Source organism: Miniopterus schreibersii, assembly GCF_964146895.1.
Source record: "Miniopterus schreibersii genome assembly, chromosome: 3".
NCBI lineage: Eukaryota > Metazoa > Chordata > Mammalia > Chiroptera > Miniopteridae > Miniopterus > Miniopterus schreibersii.
The window spans coordinates 54,850,370-54,869,909 of record NC_138103.1 but is presented as its reverse complement, the minus strand read 5'-3'; the positions used below and the strand labels follow the sequence as shown (position 1 = coordinate 54,869,909).

At 33.5% G+C, this 19,540-nt stretch overlaps 1 long non-coding RNA gene across 11 annotated transcripts in view; it reads right to left on the bottom strand.

Moving 5' to 3' along the window:
• The window catches only part of LOC308555171, a 110,009-nt gene that overhangs the window by 64,925 nt on the left and 25,544 nt on the right, over positions 1 to 19,540 (bottom strand). For all 11 annotated transcript variants that reach the window (XR_013998497.1, XR_013998498.1, XR_013998499.1 and 8 more), the window contains exons 4-6: positions 18,744 to 18,865; positions 17,651 to 17,788; positions 16,697 to 16,793 (exon numbers count right to left, since the gene is read on the bottom strand). This is a non-coding gene — a long non-coding RNA (uncharacterized lncRNA). The remainder of the gene's footprint in view (positions 1 to 16,696; positions 16,794 to 17,650; positions 17,789 to 18,743; positions 18,866 to 19,540) is intronic.

The window sequence follows — 19,540 nt, the reverse complement described above, 5'->3', positions numbered from 1 at the left end:
GCTGTGATTTTTATATTCCTTTGACCAAAATAAGTATGTAAATTGCAAAATGAAGCATTTGGAAATGTCACAGTACTTCATCAATAAACAGATGAAATGATAATACAGTTGACCCATAAACAACATGGTTTTGAACCGCACAGGTCCACTTAGCTACGATTTTTTAAGTATATGTTTAACTTTTTTTGTTGTTGTTTTCTAAAATTCAATATTTTTAAAATCAGTTTTGATTTTTCAATTACAGTTAACATGCAATATTATATTAGTTTCAGGTGTATGCCCAGTGATTAGACATTATATAACTCACTAAGTGATCACCCTGATAAATCTAGTACCCATTTAACACCATATATTATTAGACTATTATTGACTACATTCCCTATGCTGTCCTTTAAATCCCCATGACTGTTCTGTAACTACCAATTTGTACTTTTTAATCCTTTCACCTTTTTCACCCATCCCCCCAATTTGGCAACCAACAAAAATTTCTCTATATCTATTAGTCTGTTTCTGTTCTGCTTGTTCATTTGTTTGTTAGATTCAATTGTTGATAGACATCTATGTATTGCCATTTTAGTGTTCATATTGTTTATCTTTTTTTTCTTGTTCTTAAAGAAGACCCTTTAACATTTCATGTAATACTGGTTTGGTGGTGATGAAGTCCTTTAGCTTTTTCTTGTCAGGGAAGTTCTTTGTATGCCATCATATTCTAAATGATAGTTTTGTTGGGTAGAGTAATCTTGGTTGTAGGTTCTTGCTTTTCATCACTTTGAATATTTCTTGCCAGTCCTTTCTGGCCTGCAAAGTTTCTGTTGAGAAACCAGCTGACAGTCTTATGGGAGCTCCCTTGTAGGTAACTAACTGCTTTTCTCTTGCTGCTTTTAAGATTCTCTCTTTGTCTTTAACCTTTTGCATTTTAATTATGATGTATCTTGGTGTGGGCCTCTTAGGGTTCATCCTGTTCAGGGCTCTCTGTGCTTCCTGGACTTGTCTGTTTTCTTCACCAAGTTAGGGAAGTTTTCTGTCATTATTTTTCCAAATAGGTTTTAAATTTCTAGCTCTCTCTCTCTTTTCCTTCTGGAATCCCCATGGTGAAAATGTTAACATGCTTGAAGTTGTCCCAGAGGGTCCTTATACTATCTTGATTTTTTTTTTTTTTTCTGTTCCAATGGGGCATCTTTTGCTTCTTAATATTCCAAATCACTGATTTCATTCTCAGCATCATCTACTCTACTGTTGGTTCCCTGTAGATTATTCTTCATTTCAGTTAGTGTATCCTTCATTTCTGACTGTTCTTTTTTATGGTATTCATGTTCTTTTTTATGCTGTTGAACTTCTCACTGACTTCATCTACTTTTCCCTTAAGTGCACTGAGCATCCTTATAACCCGTGTTTTGAAGTCTGCATCTAGTAGATTGCTTGTCTCTGTTTTGTTTAGTTTTGTTCTGTTCTTTCATTTAGGACATGTTTCTTTGTCCCCCTAATTTTGGCAGCCTCCCTGTGTTTGTTTCTATATAATAGGTAGAGCTGCTACATTTCTCTGACTTTCTCCTTTGCGTCTCCACCCCTCCTACCAATCACAATGTGGCTTATTCTTTATATCCTTAGTCATAGGACTTCCATTCAGCTAGATTTCAGGCAGTTCTGAATGATGATTGTCCTGTAGTTTAGTTGTAATTCTGATGTGGTTATGGGAGGATGCAAGTACCACATTTACCTACGCTACCATCTTGACTGGAATTCTACACAACTTTTTTTTAAATAAATATACAATCGGTCCTCCATATCCCCAGGTTTTGCATCCATGGATTCAACCAACCATAGATGGAGAATTATATTTTCCATCCACAGTTGGAAGTCTGCAGACACAGAGGGCTGACTGTATGCACTGTTCTATACCATTTTATATAAAGTAATTGAACATCCTTGGGTTTTGGTATCTGCAGGGGGTCCTAGAACCCATCCCCCACAGATACTGAATGACAACTATAGTTTCATTTTTAGAGAGTCAAAAATTATATGTTGACTTTCTACTGTACACGTGTCTATGACCCTAAACCATGCATTGTTCAAGGGTCAACTGTACTTATGTTTTATATTTTGTATCATCTAAATACCCATTGAGAGGAACAATTCAATAGTATGAATTTGCAATATTGCATACTTCATTTACTTATTAATTCAAAAGTGAAGATATAAGCAACTCAGTCTCAAAATATATAGACATTAGTAACAAATGAACATCATGAATAACAATTGTTATTTTTGGCTAAGTAAAATTAAAATAGAATAAGAGTAATGAAAAATGTGTATGTATGTGTGTATATATGTATATGTGTGTATGTAGTTATTTCTCACATATTGCAAATGACAACTGAGAAAGCTGCTATTATTACTGTAGGAAATTTTTTTTTCTTTAATTTCCTGAAGCAGTTCTATATTAAAAGTATGGGGCTCGCCAAAGTTACTGGTAACAACACATTAAAAGGATCATACACCATTATCAAGCGGCATTTATTTCAGAGATACAAAGATGGTTCAACATCCACAAATCAACCAATGTGACACACAACATTAACAAAATGAAGGATAAAAACATATGATCATAAAAAAAATCATATGATCATCTCAATAGATAAAGCATCTGAAAAAATTCAAAATCCATTCATGATATAAATCCTCACAAACTGGATATTGAGGGTACATACCTCAACATAATAAAGGCCATATATGCAAGCCACACATAACTCCATAGTCAATGATAAAAAATGGAAAGCTTTTCTCTAAGATCAGGAATAAGACAAGGATGACCACTCTTACCACTCTTATTCAACATAGTACTGGAAATCCTAGACAGAATAATTAGGCAAGAACAAGAAATAAAAGGCATTCAAGTTGGAAAGGAAGAAGTAAAACTGCCTCTGTTTCCCAAAGACATGATATCATAAATAGAAAACCCTAAAGACTCCACCAAAATAATATTACAACTAATCAACAAATTCAGCAAATTTGCAGGACACAAAATCAATATGCATAATTCAGTAGCATTTCTATACACTAACAACAAACTATCAGAAAGTGAAATAAGAAAACAATCCCAATAAAAAGCACATCAAATAGAATATAATACCTAGGAATAAATTTAACCAAGGAGGTGAAAGATCTATACACTGAAAACTATAAGACACTGATGAAAGTAATTGAAGAAGACACAAATAAATGGAATGAGACTCTGTGTTCATGGATGAGAATTACTACTGGTAAAATGTCCATACTACCCAAAGCAATTGAAAGATTAAATGAGGTCCCTATCAACATTCCAGGGGCACTTTTCACAGAAATAGAAAAATAATCCTAAAATTTATATGTAACCACAGGAGACCCTGAATAGCCAATGCAATCTTGAGAAAGAAGAACAAACCTGGAGGCATCATGCTCCCTAATTTCAAACTATATTACAAAGCTATAGTAATCAAAACAGTAATGGTATTGGCACAAAAACAGACACATATATCAATGGAACAGAATAGAAAACCCAGAAACAAACATATGCACCAAAAATGTGACTCTCTGTTTCCACCAGGGATCAGCTGGCCCTCTCCTTTAGGCCTTAGAAGTTCCCACTTGCTCGCTTCATTGGCCTAGTCTTTTTCTCTCATTCAAGACAGTAACAGCAGGACAAAAGTAATATTTTTAATAGTAGTAAGAGTGACAAAAGGAAATGGACAAACAAGGGGATATGATGCTTAACTGCCCTTTGAATATAGATTCATGGCACTTTTCATACCTCAAGGTCCTGATTTACTTTCTCCCTAACATTTTAATTCACTGAAGAAGGAAAAAAAAAGACAGAAATACCAAATTTGATAGCAAATCAGAGAGTTCTTCAGTCCTAGAAACAGTATTTGGCCAGACACAATATAGTTTGGGTCTGGGAGAAACCTTAAAAATTGAGTTCTAGTCTTCATTTTATATATAAGAAAACAGGTTCAAAGAGGCTCAATGACTTGTCCAGGGTTAATTTTCTTAAGTTTAATTCTTAAAAAGGAGTAAATATTTTTAAAGTTTTTGATTAACAACCTTTACATGGAAAAAGCAGATGAGTGGATTAGAAAGCTGTGGGACATTCACACACACGGAATACTATGCAGCTGTTAAAAGAAGGATCTTTTATCCTTTGGGACATATGGAGGGAACTAGAAAGCATTATGCTAAGTGAAATAAACTAGTCAGAGAAAGACAAGTACCACATGTTCAGACTTATATGTGGAATATAATAAACAAAATAAACTGATGAACAAAATGGATCCAGAGACATAGAAGCATGGAACAGACTGAGGGATTTCAGAGGGAAGATGGGGAGGGTGGAGTGGGTGGGGAGAGATTAATCAAAAAGCTTATATGTTTATAAACATAACCCATGGACACAGACACTGGTCTGGGGAAGGCCTGGGGGTGGGATGGATGCGAGGTGGAGGAGATCAATGGGGGTAAAAAGGGGACATCTGTAATATTTTTAACAATAAAGATAAAGAAACAAAAAAAAAAGATTATGAAAAGTCTAAAGTAAAATAAAATTAAGAGGTCTATTAAAAAAAAAAAGGAAGTAAAGATCTGCCCAAACTTTTTAAACATATTCTTTTAAAAGTTGCCATTTTCTAATTTCTCCAACGCAGTTTGGTTGGTTGGAAGTTAATAAATAAAAGAAAATGAACTTGTCAGGAAATTTTATCAACATATATAATAACTTACACATACAGCAATGTTCTTGAAACCAAGAAAATCAGGGAAAGGAAAATAACGGCAAATGACTTCCTAAACTTCAGGGAAATATTTTTCTTTCAGTTTTCTGAACAAAATAGATAAACACAAGACCACTGATAATTAAGATATTCTCAGAAAATTCTGTTTGAAAGGCAAATGGGTTTGTTTCATTGTTCTACAAGAAAAAAAGAAATCAGACTTGATGAAACACACTGGAAAGTCCCATTCTTTCCACGCCTATCCTCATTAATACAAAAAAGAAATGAAAGCCAAGGTATCACTGGTTATGATCCAAACTGCATGCTTTGGCTTCCACTAGGACTTAGACTAAATTTCTTATGAACTGTTCTATTTTTCCATTTATCTGAGTGATTTCTCATAATTGCTACTGTTCCAAAGAAGTGTATTTAATTCTTTTGTCATCTTTTCACTGTTCCTTTCCCCACCTTTTCTAACCTAAAGAAGGTTTAGTGTCCCACAACTTTATTAACAAAATATTTCAAAGCCAAGGATTAAAAGATACCAAAATTGACCACGATTGAAGTTCTCTGTCATAGTGTTCAAACAAAACAAAACAAACTAGTAATGCAGACAAATATGATAGCTAAGGAACTAAAGACTCTTCAAGCCAAGCTTTAATGCCAGAGAAGGTAAATCTAACATTCACTTTTTGTTTTTTTAATTCCTGGAATGAATTCCTACTCTAAGCAAGAGTAGCAGCAATAAATCTAAGAGGAGACAAGAAATTTTGAGGAAGCCTAATTATATCTTTCTCCTTCATGATACACAGCAAATCTTAACACTCAATAGATAACATACACTCGTAGAAGAGCTCATTAGTTAAAATATCTCACTAGGCTGTTGTTTAAAGACTGCCTATGCTTCTGGTGATTTAAATTGAACATATATATACTGCTGCTTGTAAAAGTCTACACTGCCTTTATTTTTTCTGTCAATAATTTTAATCTCCTTTGTTATTTTGATATACTTAGTCTTTTTCTAAAACGTACTTTGCAATCAATTTTGCAAATATTTGTCATAATAAACTCAATTGTACACCTCTGTCCTTAAATGGAAAAGTCATTCTAAATTTATTCTATGTAAAACATGAATTTATTTGGTTGCTTCATTTCTATACTTAGTTCTTATAAAATTCCTTGCATTTTTATAAATTTAAGACAGCAGGACACAAGACAGAGAGAGTGAGAGAAAGAGAGGGAGAAGACTTTGTAATAGAATCCTGCCTGAGCCAACTCTCAGTAGTCTCTTGGCAAAAGACCTGTGTCTGAACTATTTCCAAGACCTCAGTCTGAAAGGCAGCCAAAGGCTCCACAAAAGAACAGGCCCAAAATGGCTTATTACCTTTCACCTTTGACCTTTTACCCAGTTGCCTCATACTTTGTGAACTTGAAATCTTGTGAGAGAATGCTTAGCCATCCTGTTTACAAACAGCCTATTTATTCCACAGGAACAGCTTGGCAGGACATATCCAGGTCACCTGACCTGGGCTGTCCCAGAAACCATGAGCCTCAGACTCTTCTTGAAATTAAGCCAAAACTGCAACATTTTGACTGGTTGAAAGTTGGACTGTGTAGCAATCATCAATCATTTAAGTCACCTCTATGTTGTACACTTCACCAAAGTATAAACACACAAAATGTGAAAGTAATCATATCTGAGTCATAAGTGGTATAAGTAAGGCCTTGCACAGAAGAGAAAAAAAATGTAAATTTTTAACTTGAATATTTCAAGTTAATCTCAACTATTACACCACCCTAGATCTTGCTAAATTTATCAGTTCACAACAAAAAGCACACAATATTTTAGTTAGTTGCTCATATGTTTTCAAACACCACTCTTTGATTTAGTCAGACTTGACTTTACATTAGGCATTTACCCGAAGAAATTACTTGATTAAATTCATTATCTCCAGCATATTTGAACTGATCCTTCAAGGCTGCTGCTTTGATCATTTTGGTGTTTCCTTTAAAACAGATTATATAATTAATTAATTCTCACAAATTATGAGTGAGTATAACTGTAGCCAGATTTCTTTTTAAAAATGTGAAAATTGATTTTAAGAATGAATAGATTAGTGAGCAATCACATTTCAAAGGGCCCTTTATTATTCAATGGATTTATTTTCAGGAGTTATTTTTTTTAACCTCCTTACTGTACTCAAAATATAATTAAATTTGCCCCAAATATGATATGCACACAACTTATCAGGAATATCAGCTATTTGAAATAAAAACAATGTCAATGAATTTTCTTATTGTAGAAAACTGTCATTGTATTTATATAGGTATTTACCACTCAAGAAAAATTGATACATGGTAAATATGGTTTTTAATTTCGGAAAAGAATTTCCTTTTTTAATCGTAGGATGATGATGATGATGATGATGATGATGATGATGGGTAGCATTTGTTGAATATGCTAAACACTATTGGAAGTACTTTACATAGATTATCTAATTTAATCTTCACGGCAAACCTATGAGAGTGATGCTCTTATTATTCTCATTTTATAGAACAGGAAAGTGAGGTTGAAAGGTTAGGTCACACCTCTCACAAGAGGAAGATTTGGAATTTGAACTTAAGCAATGTGACTTTACTGCCTTTCAAACCACTGATGGTTCTTAGAAAAAAACTTACTAAATATACAAATAAAATAACACTATTTAGAATTATAATAGTTTTATACCACTTTATACTTTATAAAACACCTTCACAAATGTCTCATTCGAGTCTCACAATAATCCTGTGAGATAATATCATCATTCCTATTTTACAAATGAAGAAGCTAAAAGTAAGCAAGGTTAACTGATTTTTTCCAAGGTCACTTGGCTACTAAATTAATAGAGTGAGGATGCCAATCCAGATCTATTAATATCATACCTTATGGATTCTTTTGTTTTTAATTAAATTTATTGGAGTGACATTGCTTAATAAAATTATATAGGATTCAAGTGTACATTTCTATGATACATCATCTGCATATTTCATTGTGTGCCCATCATCCCGTCAAATCTTCTATCACCATATATTTGATCCCCTTTTACCCTTTACTACCCTCCCACCCCTCTTTCCCTCTGGTAACCACCGTACTGTTGTTTGTGTCTATGAGTTTCAGTTTGATATCCCACATATGAGTAAAATCCTATGGTTCTTGACTTTTTCTGACTTATTTCACTTTGCATGATATTCTCAAGATCTATCCATGTTGTCGCAAATGGCAGTATTTCATCTTTTCTTCTGGCTGAGTAGTGTCCATTGTATATATGTACCACATCTTCTTTATACAATCATCTATTAAAGGACACTTAAGTTGTTTCCATGTCTTGGCCACCGTGAATAATGCTGCAATGAACATAGAGGTACATATACCTTTGCAATTAAATGTTTTCAAATTTTTTGGGTAGATACCTGGAAGATGGGTTGCTGGGTCATATGATAACTCTATTCTTAATTTTTTGAGGAACCTCCATACTCTTTTCCATAGTGGCTGTACCCTATATTCATACCCTATATTTTTCCTACTATAATGAGTCTCCTTACTTCATATCAAAATCTTTTCTAAGATGGAATATTATTCACTCAATGACAAGTAAAATGAAGAATTTCCGATAAGATTCATATAAGAAATAACAAAGTAAAGGCTTTCTTAGTTTAACAGTAAAAGAAAGTAGTATTATAGTGAAACATTTTAGTGAAAATAAATCTGATTTCCATATTCTAAAATCATGTAATTCCAAGTAGCAAGTTTATTATTTTCCTTATTTAATATTTAAAAATACATTCTTATCCAAATAATAAAGAAAAAGAGCTAGGATGGTCTTATACTTGAAGGATACTCCCATGATCATTCTAGGCAAAGAAGATCACCCAGGAAATAACTAAATTAGGACCAGGCTGGTGTAAAAGTTATACCAAGAATTTGACTCAGAACCTCTATTAGTCCAACTCCCATGAACACTTTTATGGGGGTTTACCACTGCCTGGATTATCAACAAGGTTAAGCTAGGCATATTACATGGTAAGTCATTCCCCAAATGGAAATCTCCTAATTCTTGGTTCTCTATTGTCACTATTTGTCCAAAAGCCAACAGTTATTTCAGAAATCACAAGTTTTAAAACAGGAACCTATAAGAATTGGATGTATGCAATTTTAGGAAGCAATATATTTTCCAAAATTACTGGAAATAACATCTGTAGAGTATGAAGTACATTAAGGAAAGTTAGCCTACGTGTTACTGGAGCAAGGGGTTTTAAGAGGCCATCCTTACAATGACTGAGAGACCCATTAGAAAGAAATTGAAGGAATAAGGCCTTACCTTTGTTCATCTGTGATAGAGACTCTCTCTTTGGCCATACCTGTAGCATTGCTGCAGTCATTACAGAAAAAGGGTTTTTTAAGTGAAGAAAAAATGTAAAATAAACAATGTGAAAATAAATTTATTAGAGAAATTTTAAAATATTTGTTCTTTAAAAAGAATAAGAAATATTAAGGAAAATTAAAAATGGAAGTCCTTAGAGAGAGTTCCTTTTATGATACAGAGGAAAATTTAAACAATTGCCATACAACAATGGTAACAGGAAACTTTATGCTGACATAAAGAACAGAATAAATCTGCAAGAAACAAGGAATAAAAAGAGCCAGAGAAGGGGGTAAAATAAAGCAACCTATTTACAGGCAGGCCAGTGTTACAGGATCCTCAGACATATACAGAGTAGTCCATGATAAGGTGTTTTGGGAAGCCTACCATGTGCAGTCAAAAAAGCAGATCACTTGCTTCTAGAATATGCCTCATGATCATAAATGTGCTCTGGGCCACTCATTAATTTACTAAGTTTCTATGTGATAAGTTTATTCTTAATGTTTTTAAAACATCACTAGTATTATTTCAAAAAGAATGTATTATAGCCGCCATTAATTTTATGTATATGCAAAATTTTTCTTTTGGTAACTACGGGTAAATATGACATGAAAAAGAAAATGGGAGTCATCAATACTGGATATCCTCTTTGACCAAGGCAGAATATGTCTGATGAATGTGGATCATCTGTTTGAAAAAAAAGGTAAGATCTTTCAGAGTAGTGCTGAGGCCTATTCTCCATAAAGATGTTTGTTGCTGGATTCCACTTATTTTTATTTCTTTGTATTTCAAGGGCTGTAGCCAACTCTGCAGATACTGTTTGCAAAGCCCATTATTCTTTGTAGCTCTAATGCTTTACCAACCAGGCTCGGGAGGCTGTCCTCATGGTATCCTATCTGATTGCCAGCATCCATTTACTTTTCTGACATTCTAGCCCTAAAAATTGCTTTGAAGCCTTTAGTGTTTCTTCTATAATGTAAAGAGATAGAAATAGTTTTAACATGATTTCTGACACTTAACTCAAAAGTGACCTTTTACAGTTTTAGTAGAACTGTGCTAAAATCTAAAACAAGAACATATTCTAGAAATGTACATGCAGAAATAAAGAATTTTTCCTTTCAAGAAAATTTAAAACACACACACTCACAAGTGGATATTTTTTCCCACTGTACAATACAATAAAATTGTTGTGATACTATTGGAATTGAGAGATTCTGAGGGGAAAAAGCATGGAACACCAGTAAAGAAAATAGTCACTCTATTCTATTGGGCATGTAAGTACATAAGTGCTTATGATGACAAATATATGACTGGTTAAATAGAAGAAAATGTGTTTTTCACTTTATCAATTTAGAAATAAATACTTCAAAACACTTTCCAACACTAGCACTCATTTTATTTGTCCCGCCTCAGGATTCCCCAACTCTCCACAAGTGTTCACCAATGCCCTCACCCTCCATCTCAGGCTCTGTTCCTATCCTTGTAACTGAGTTCATTTTGACTAAGCTAAGAAATACCTAAACCACTTCAATGCAAACTCCATACCTCATCATTTAGTCACTCACCACAATGAGCTGGGGGAGCACAGAGGTTGAGGATGGCAAAGGCTAACCAATCGGTTTCCTTGAGCCTTACTTTTCCACTGCGATAAACGGACTACCAAGCCCAAGTTTCTGTGGCTTCCCTTGTCTCTTATGTACCCCAGTCAAAAAGAATGAGATTGCATCACCCTTTTCTTCCCTAGGAACTGCACATTAAGCCATGTCTTTCAATCTCCCTCAGCAGAAGTCATAACCCTAATCCTGAGTGCTGTGGTTTTAAGCCTTGTGACTATGCCTCTTCCCTTAAAGACATCAATCGATAGCTTCCTATATGCCTGCTCTCTTAAATTGGGATTACCAACTCAGTTTCTTGGTACAACTGTGGGACCTTTCTATTTTACCTTGAATCCCCTGAACAGGAGTCTTTACTGAAAGTATAATTAGAAATTAAAAGCAACCAGGGAGGGAGGTGGTACGGGGAGAAAGATTACCTACAAAAAGTCAGATGCCAGGTTCACGGAGTGGAAAGTTCAGTATTGTTAATCGTAATTCTCCCCTGATGGCAATTCTCCCCAGAGTGATTCATATACAATACAATCTCTACCAGAATTTCAACAGCCTTTTGGCAGAAATTGACAAGATAATCCTAAAATTTATATAGAACTGCAAAAGATCTAGAATGCCAAAACAATTCTGAAAAAGAATCAAAGCTGGACAGCTTATATTTTCCAATTTCAAAACAATATAAAGCTACTCTACAAGTATAGACATATAGATCACTAGAACAGAATTGAGAGTACAGAAATAGATCTTTATGTTTATGGTCAAATGATTTTCAACAAACACGCAAAAGAAATTCATCGAGGGAAAGAACAGCCTTTTTAATGAGTGGTGCTAGAAAAACTAGATATCCCTATGCCAAAAGATGATGTTAGACCTTTATCTCGCACTAAACACAAAAACTAACACAAAATAACTCACAGACATAAATGTTAGAGATAAAACAAACTTTAAAAAATAACAACAACACAGGTCATTATCTTCAAGACCTTGGGTTAGGCAAAAATTTCTTAGATATGACACCAAAAACATGGTTCATTTTAAAAAATGGAAAAATTAGACCTCAACAAAATCCAACTCTTTTGCATTCTGAAGGACTCATGTTGTCTCATAATGACTGTCTTAATGATAAATTGTTCAAGGGGAGCATTCATGGAAGGGGAGCATTCAGGTTGTATATCACAAAATGGAGACAACCTAGCCACCTATTTTATTTAATCAACATAAACAAATGATCAGAATAATTCAGTATATTTTTGTGGCCATAAAAAATATTTTTTGTCTCCTTTTTTCCACCCCGTTTTCATCTATTCCCAAGTCTTATGGCCAGGTCAGAGCAACAAAAGCCTATTTTACCGGATGTTGCTTACTTCAATATACCTAAAGTACAATAATGCTTCTAGATTCCAAATGTACAGATATGACCCAGAGTTAAAAAGCACTGAGCCAGGCTGGAAAATGGAGCATTTTATGGCCCCAGTTCAGTTTATGTTCACTTCAAAAAACCTGCCAAAGTTATAGAAGATTTAAAGTTTTTTCTGTAATTAATAAATTGATCTTCTGTCTGTCCATATCTAATTTCCTTATTTCCAATTCTACCAGGATGATTTATACTGTTAAAAACATCTTTGGAGGATTAATATTTTGGTCATAATTTTTAGGTGAATATAATAATGGGTTATACACATTAATAATTGCCTAATCAGAAATAAAATTTTTATCCCAGAAAAGATGTTTAAGAGAAATTTTAACTACTAGGCACATAATTAATGGTATTAGAGTTTGAAAATTAAATTTCAAGGTTGCTAAAGCATAAATTCAAGAACTTTAGACAATTTTTAAAAGAACAAAACACTAAGTAAAAATTAACTTATAATTGTGTTTATAAAATTAGGGGTAATTACACATTACTATTCTACATTTTCATATAAGTTAATATAGTAGAAGAGTATTATTCAGAAAAGTTTTTGTAAAACATTTTTAAAGACAATGAAATAGCAACAAAACAATTTTTAGTTATAATACAAATAAATCTTATTCATTAAAGAAACTAAGTAAAGCACTGCCACACTAATACTGACACACTAATTGCTCTGCTTTACATAGGGGTAAAGTATAACAGCACAATTCTGTGATTCTTATATATGCAAAGCTTCTGTTAACGTTGATGATTTTGCTTTAGAAACACAGAATTACTTTATCATATGCAATTCTATTATTAGTAAGAAGATCTCATAATAACTCTGTTAAACAACTGAGGCCCTACATTCCCATGCTTGAGAATTTTTAATGAAGGGACTTCACTTTTACTAAGGTAATAACTGAATTTTGTTCAAGATTCTCAAATTTTTAATATATCACATTAAAGAGCACCCACTTTATTTTCAATTCCTTGGATGGATGGGATTAAAGAAAATACAGTTGTGCTATAAGAATTTTCTGCCACTCAACTGCCAGTGTAGTTATGCATGAAGAATTCTTATTAAGTCAAAAGAGAACAGAATGCATTTCAAGACAGAATTGACCCCCTGGATTCAATTTTACCAATGGAAAGATTCAAGATTCCAGTCACTATGGACTCTTTTCCCTACTCAAAAAGAGACCCTCTCTACTAATAATCATTAAAATACTCCACATTTTAAGTTTGCAGCATCATGGCCTCATTACAAATTAGGTATTTGGAGAACACTGCATTCCCTTTCAAAGAAAATGTTACATCTGTACAATTCCTCTGTCATGCATTTTTTAAATACTAAGGAAAGAAATTTAACTGTTTTTGCAACCTAGGTTCAGGCAACTGCCCAAGTTGGCTATAGAAACTGATATAAGTATGGGTTTTATGCCTGATGGTAAACCATTCTAAAGATTTTTTTTATCCAAAAAATAATATCATCATCGTGAATTCTACTCTGGAATACAAAGGCAGGAATTACTTTGCATTGTTAAAATGTTAGCAACCACATTTCATTTTTTGAAGAGGCAATTTAGTTTTCCTGAAATAAAGAGTTGATTATATCTCTTATTACTGTTACAAGAATTTGATATATCACCAAGTATAAGAGTTACAGCATGTGCCAAGTATCAACCAGGAAAAATGAACATGATTCATGATTCACTTTAAGAATGTCTAGTTAGTCAATCAAGTGATTTGTAATCATGAAGGCTGCCAGATATTGCATGGATAATCAGCCACAGTAAAATCCCTGGATTTTTTTTAGTATACTTATTTCATTATGTGACTTTTATTGCTATTTTAATCTCTGTTTCTCAGAAGCACAAATTAAATCACATATTTACTTAGAATTTTTTACTATTAAACAGACTAAAGGATATACAAGTTGAATGACCAGAGTATTTAATGTCTTCCTACAAAATTAAAAGTCTCAGTGTTTATAGCTGGAGCAAAGAAAATTGCATTTCTTCCAACCTCCTCAATACTTGCCTCATTTTATCTAAATTATTTAGTGAATATGCTATTTCAGCATAGCTCATTCTAATTCAGGATAGTTTCTTAAGTTGTTTTACATAGTCTAAAACAAATAAAATCATTTAACAGAATTTAGTTAATATCAGAAGCCTTAAGCTTGCTTTTAATATTATCATTGCATTTCCTCAGTTAAAAGTATAATATAAGCTGGTGGCCAAAGACCATTTTCCCTCTAATTCATATAATCTTATTAAATTACAAATAGAGAAAATGTAAACCAACTTAAAGCTTGGCATATTACTAAAGGGGTGATAGGATAAATTAGTGGTTTTCAAAATGTAAAACTACTAAGCTATGTAAAACTTGTCATTCTGATAATACTGGCCATGATATGCATTTTAATCAGGAGTGTATTACATAAGAATTACACGGTTTTAAAGAAAATGGAACTTTAAATGTGATAACAAATTGGCTCATTTTTACTTACTTTTTATAATTTTCAAGGAGAAGTGTCCTTTTCCAACTTTAGGTTGATTATAACACCAGAGCACATGTGGGCCTCCTTAAGTAAAGTCAGAGTCCTTGAGTCCAGATCTATCATACTCATTATTAAAGTATAGTATCTATGAAAAAGTCAGCTATCTAAATTTAATGGGTAAATTTCCAATAATAAATGTTTGGTTGTTCAAGATAACAAAATTTCAGACATACACTAAACACTGACTCCAGGAAGCTAGTATGATTTTGGTGAGACCTCAGGAAACTGTTTCCACACTGAATGGCCCCTGAAAAGCGTATCAATATTCCACCTTAGAATTCACTTTTTATCACCATTATCATACCAACTATGAGAACCATCTTTTCTAAAAAGAAAGAATTTTCTTATCTTTCCTATCAAGATTAACCAACCATTTGCTTGTCCATTCAATCATTCAGTCATTCAAAAATGCTTATCAAGAATCTACTATGTTCCCCATTGTGCCCTTAAGAAATCTATAGTCTAATTAGAAAGAGACATATAAATAAGTAATAAAATATAGGTTCTAGAATAGAATGTATGGGAAATGTTTAAAGAAGGGAAGGTTCAATGGCAGAGGTCAGTAGCCAGGAAAGGATTCAAAAAGATAAAAAAGCTCAGCCTTGAATGAAAAGTTGTTCTTTACCAGGGAGCAAAGAGGAAAAGATAATAATGCTAAGGAGGAAAATATTAATGAAGATTAAAAGTACCAAATAACTAATCATGGTAGTTATTTGGCTACAAGCTATTCAGTCTAACTAAGGTCAACATGTAAGGAGTATATATGATGTTGAGTGGTAAGGGAGGGTTGCTGGAGGTAAGCCTAAAGCAGTATGAAAGGGCTCATTCAAAAAAGACCTTGTATGTACACTAAAGAGAACACAATCTATATCTTAAAAACAATAGAAACCATTGAAGGATTTTAAGTTAGAGAACTAATATCACCATTTTAGCCTACCTGTTTATATTCATATGTAACTGATTTCCCAGAACAAGTGTCTCAGCCTCTAGCAAACTTGTGAATTAAACAACAATTCTACCACCTGAAAAGTGGTGTAGACACTAAAGATATCCCAAGTTTTCCAAGGGAATCATCAAGATTCTGCTTAAAGAATTCATACATGGGATATATGCATTTGCATATACACACATTAAGTATACATAATCTACTGACAGACTGTCAAAAAGTTAGGCCCACGTAAAGTCGCAAAAGCAAATGTTTTGGCCAGACACACTTTGGTATGCCTCAGTCACCAATATAAAATCACTGTGAACTAGCCTGACTTTCAAAAGTGAAGCAGTTCAGTCCTGAATTGCATACATAAAAGCTTCATGCATCTTAACACAGAACTTCTAAATAGGAAGTTTGAGCAGAAGCTCTGAGGTCAGAGAGTCCACACTTGGAATCCTGGGTGAGCCACTAACCTTTTGCAAATTATTGAACTTTTTGAGTCACAGTTTCCTTATCTATAAACCTTATAAATATTCATATAACTGTTGTGAAAATACAATGGGATATATAAAGCACCTAAGCATAGAACTGAGCAAATATTATTCAATAAATAATATTTCATTATTATAACTATACTAGAAATTATTCCAACTATGATAAAATAAAGTTTATACACTAAATAATTCTGTTAGACTTGCATTATTGAAGAAATTTCCAAAGTCTAGTCCAACTGAAAATGTTTGAGGTAGGCCAAGTGTGAAATTAATAATAATCATACTGAGACAAATCAGATAAAATAATGTATTCAAGAAACAAAATTTTGAAAAATGCATCAAGTTACACTGAATAATTACTTATAGAGCATGGGAAGAAAGAGTCCAATCTTAATACAGAAATACTCAGAGCCTTTTTTCTTTTTTTGAGGAAAAGAGAATTATACAATAAAACCCTTTTTCAAACTGTAGTGCCATGTTATTCCCTTTTTTATATTTCATGGCCTCTTACAAAAACACAGGACAGATAGTAAGGCTGGTTATAATCACGTAACGTCACATACCTGTAGTGTAAGGATCCTCTCCCTACAGGCAGGCCTTCCAACTGACTTCAGTGAGCAACAGTCCTACCAGTCTGTGACCTTGAGATTTGTTTATACCCTGAAAGAAGAAAAACAAAAACATAATAACAATAACAACAACAAAAAAGTCAGAATACTAGAAAGCCAGACTATAAAAGAACATTTACTTTGACAGCCTGACAATGGAAATGATTCAATTGAAAACAACTAGAAAAAAAAGAATCAAAGCAGTATTAGCAACTGTATTGAGCAACTGTATTGAGTTACTGATCTAGATGCCCATGTGTATACACATATACTCATGTATATGCATATGTCGTGGCCAGATAAGATTGGGTCAAATCACAAATGTAATTAGTACAGTAAAATGAAGCTACAATTATTAAATATACATTAAATGATATTGGCCTGAACTACAGATTACTAAGCAGATACACTACCAACTCAGTATTAAACCTGTGTAGTCACCCACTATATGTCTGGGATAGCAAGCATTAACGATGGCTACCACTTGAAAGGCCAAAATGGAAGAGAATCTTAACATTGATAATGCAGTTATCCTGAACTTTCCTGAAATCAGTAATATATTTTAAAATAAGTAAAGAACAGGTAATTCTGTTCTAGCCAATATTCATTCAAATAAAAGTCATGAATTATAAGTTAGCCAGCATGTGTTATACGGAAATAAGAATGGAGGTGAGAGGAGTTAAACTACTTTTAGATATATTCATGAACACCACATTATGACTTCCATTCTTTTTCACTGTTAGGTTGATTTCTGTGTGATCCTTTATATTCAAGTAATGAAGCATTACGGTTCAACATTCCAATCATGTCTCATAAAGCAAAATTTAAACTAAACTGTCATTTGACAACACTAAGAACATAAAATAATACTAACATGACCTTTCCTGTATGAAGATGACACTGACTCACCATCAGCAGAGATGAGTTTCAAGTGTTTTTCCACATGGAAGTGGACTTGCTGATCTAGCCAATTCTCTTGCCAAAGTTCCCTGGTGAACAACAGCTTATATCTGCAGGATGAGTGTTACCAGTAGTCACAGAAAACAGCTAAATAAAATAATCAATATAGAAATTTAACTTATGCCTTGGTCCCAAACCACTATGTTCTGATGAACTAAAAATGAAGTCATAGAAATATATAAATACTATATAACACTTACATACAAAACTGCACATGCATTTACTCAGACACATTCATTGTATTCTATATATACTGATCTAAAAGTACAGACAATCAGAGACTGACCTCTATCCCTAAGTAAAAATGTTCTCAGCTGTCTTAACTAAAACAGAGATTGCTTCTGACATGTAAAATCAGAAGTGTATAATGAAAATGCTCAAAACATGAATGCATGCCAACTTTGCATTCCTCATCACAAGTAGCAATAACTGAGGAAATTACAGAATATTTTTGTTAATGTTAGCAATCTTCTCAATAGCATTAAATGTAATATGACTACAGAAAAAAACTCCTTTTTACATTTCCCAGATTCTGAAAAATATATCGACTTTTTATGAAGAAAAATAGTTTCATTACTAGCTACAGTGTTCATTCATGTTAATACATACAAAGGTTTTGTAATTAAATATTCCTGATATGAAATTTTAGCAGTTGCCAGTTAAATCTCCGTCAGAGTTGAGGAGCGGATTAAACATCACTCAAAGACATAGTTTTTAAGTATAAGTAAAATTAATGTTCTGAGCTTCTTTATTATTTAAAGAAATAAAATCTGATTAACATGTGTTGAAAATCAATAAGAAGCAGTTAACAACTAGACACAACTCAGACAAACTCACAATGCCAAGTACCCGTGCTGAGCAAGGCACTCACTATATGGGGGACCTGTGAACCGGTAGTACACAGTCTCAAAGAAATCACACTATCAATATTATTGAAACATTCCACTTTCAGTTCTACATATTTGTTTAACAAACAGCTAACTTCTAACCCAGATCCTCTGCCAGAACAGGAAGGGTGAGGAGGAAAAGCATAGCATCATACCACATCGTGCTCGCTACCACAAGGATGAGGTTCTGGGGCACCTCTTGCAAGTGGTGATAAGGAAATTTCAATAGAAATGTTGAGAACATCAGCTACAACCTGTGGTGTAGGTCCACTGCCACCTGTAAACAACAACAAAAAAACACCTTTGTTAATTTTAAGGCACTATACAAATGTTTCCAGTCACAATTCCATTTTAATGAGTCATTCTCTTTAAAAACTCTTTACTACACTCCTTACCATCACCCCATACCAACTTAACAAAATCTGGAGTCCTGCACTAGACTGCAAACTCCTAAAGTTCCTCTTCATTTTGGTTTCCTATTTCCACAATGCCCAGCTAAGCACCTTACAAACTGTAAATGCTTAATAAATGTTTGATAAATTGAATTTAACTAGTCATCTTATTCCCTCACCTGTTACTTCGCTCCCCCACAAATTATCACTTATTCTGGCTATAACCACCATTCCTGATGAAAAGACAGGACTATTATTCGTCTGAAAACGTTTTGCTTGGACACCTACTGGGTACCATGTTAAGTACAATGAATACTAGTGCAAGTAACACATGATTCCTGACCTTAAATAACTCAGTCTAGTAAGAAAGATAAAGATGGAAATTAGCCATTATAACAGTTTATAAGAAGTTTTGTAAAAAGTGCTACCAATACTAAAAGGAAGTGAAACTGGCTTAGAATAAAAGCTCTAGAGAGGAAATGTCATGTGAGATGAGCAGTAAAGAACCAGTGGCTGCTGGACAAATACAGAAAGGGCATTCTTAGTGGAGAGAAGAGGGG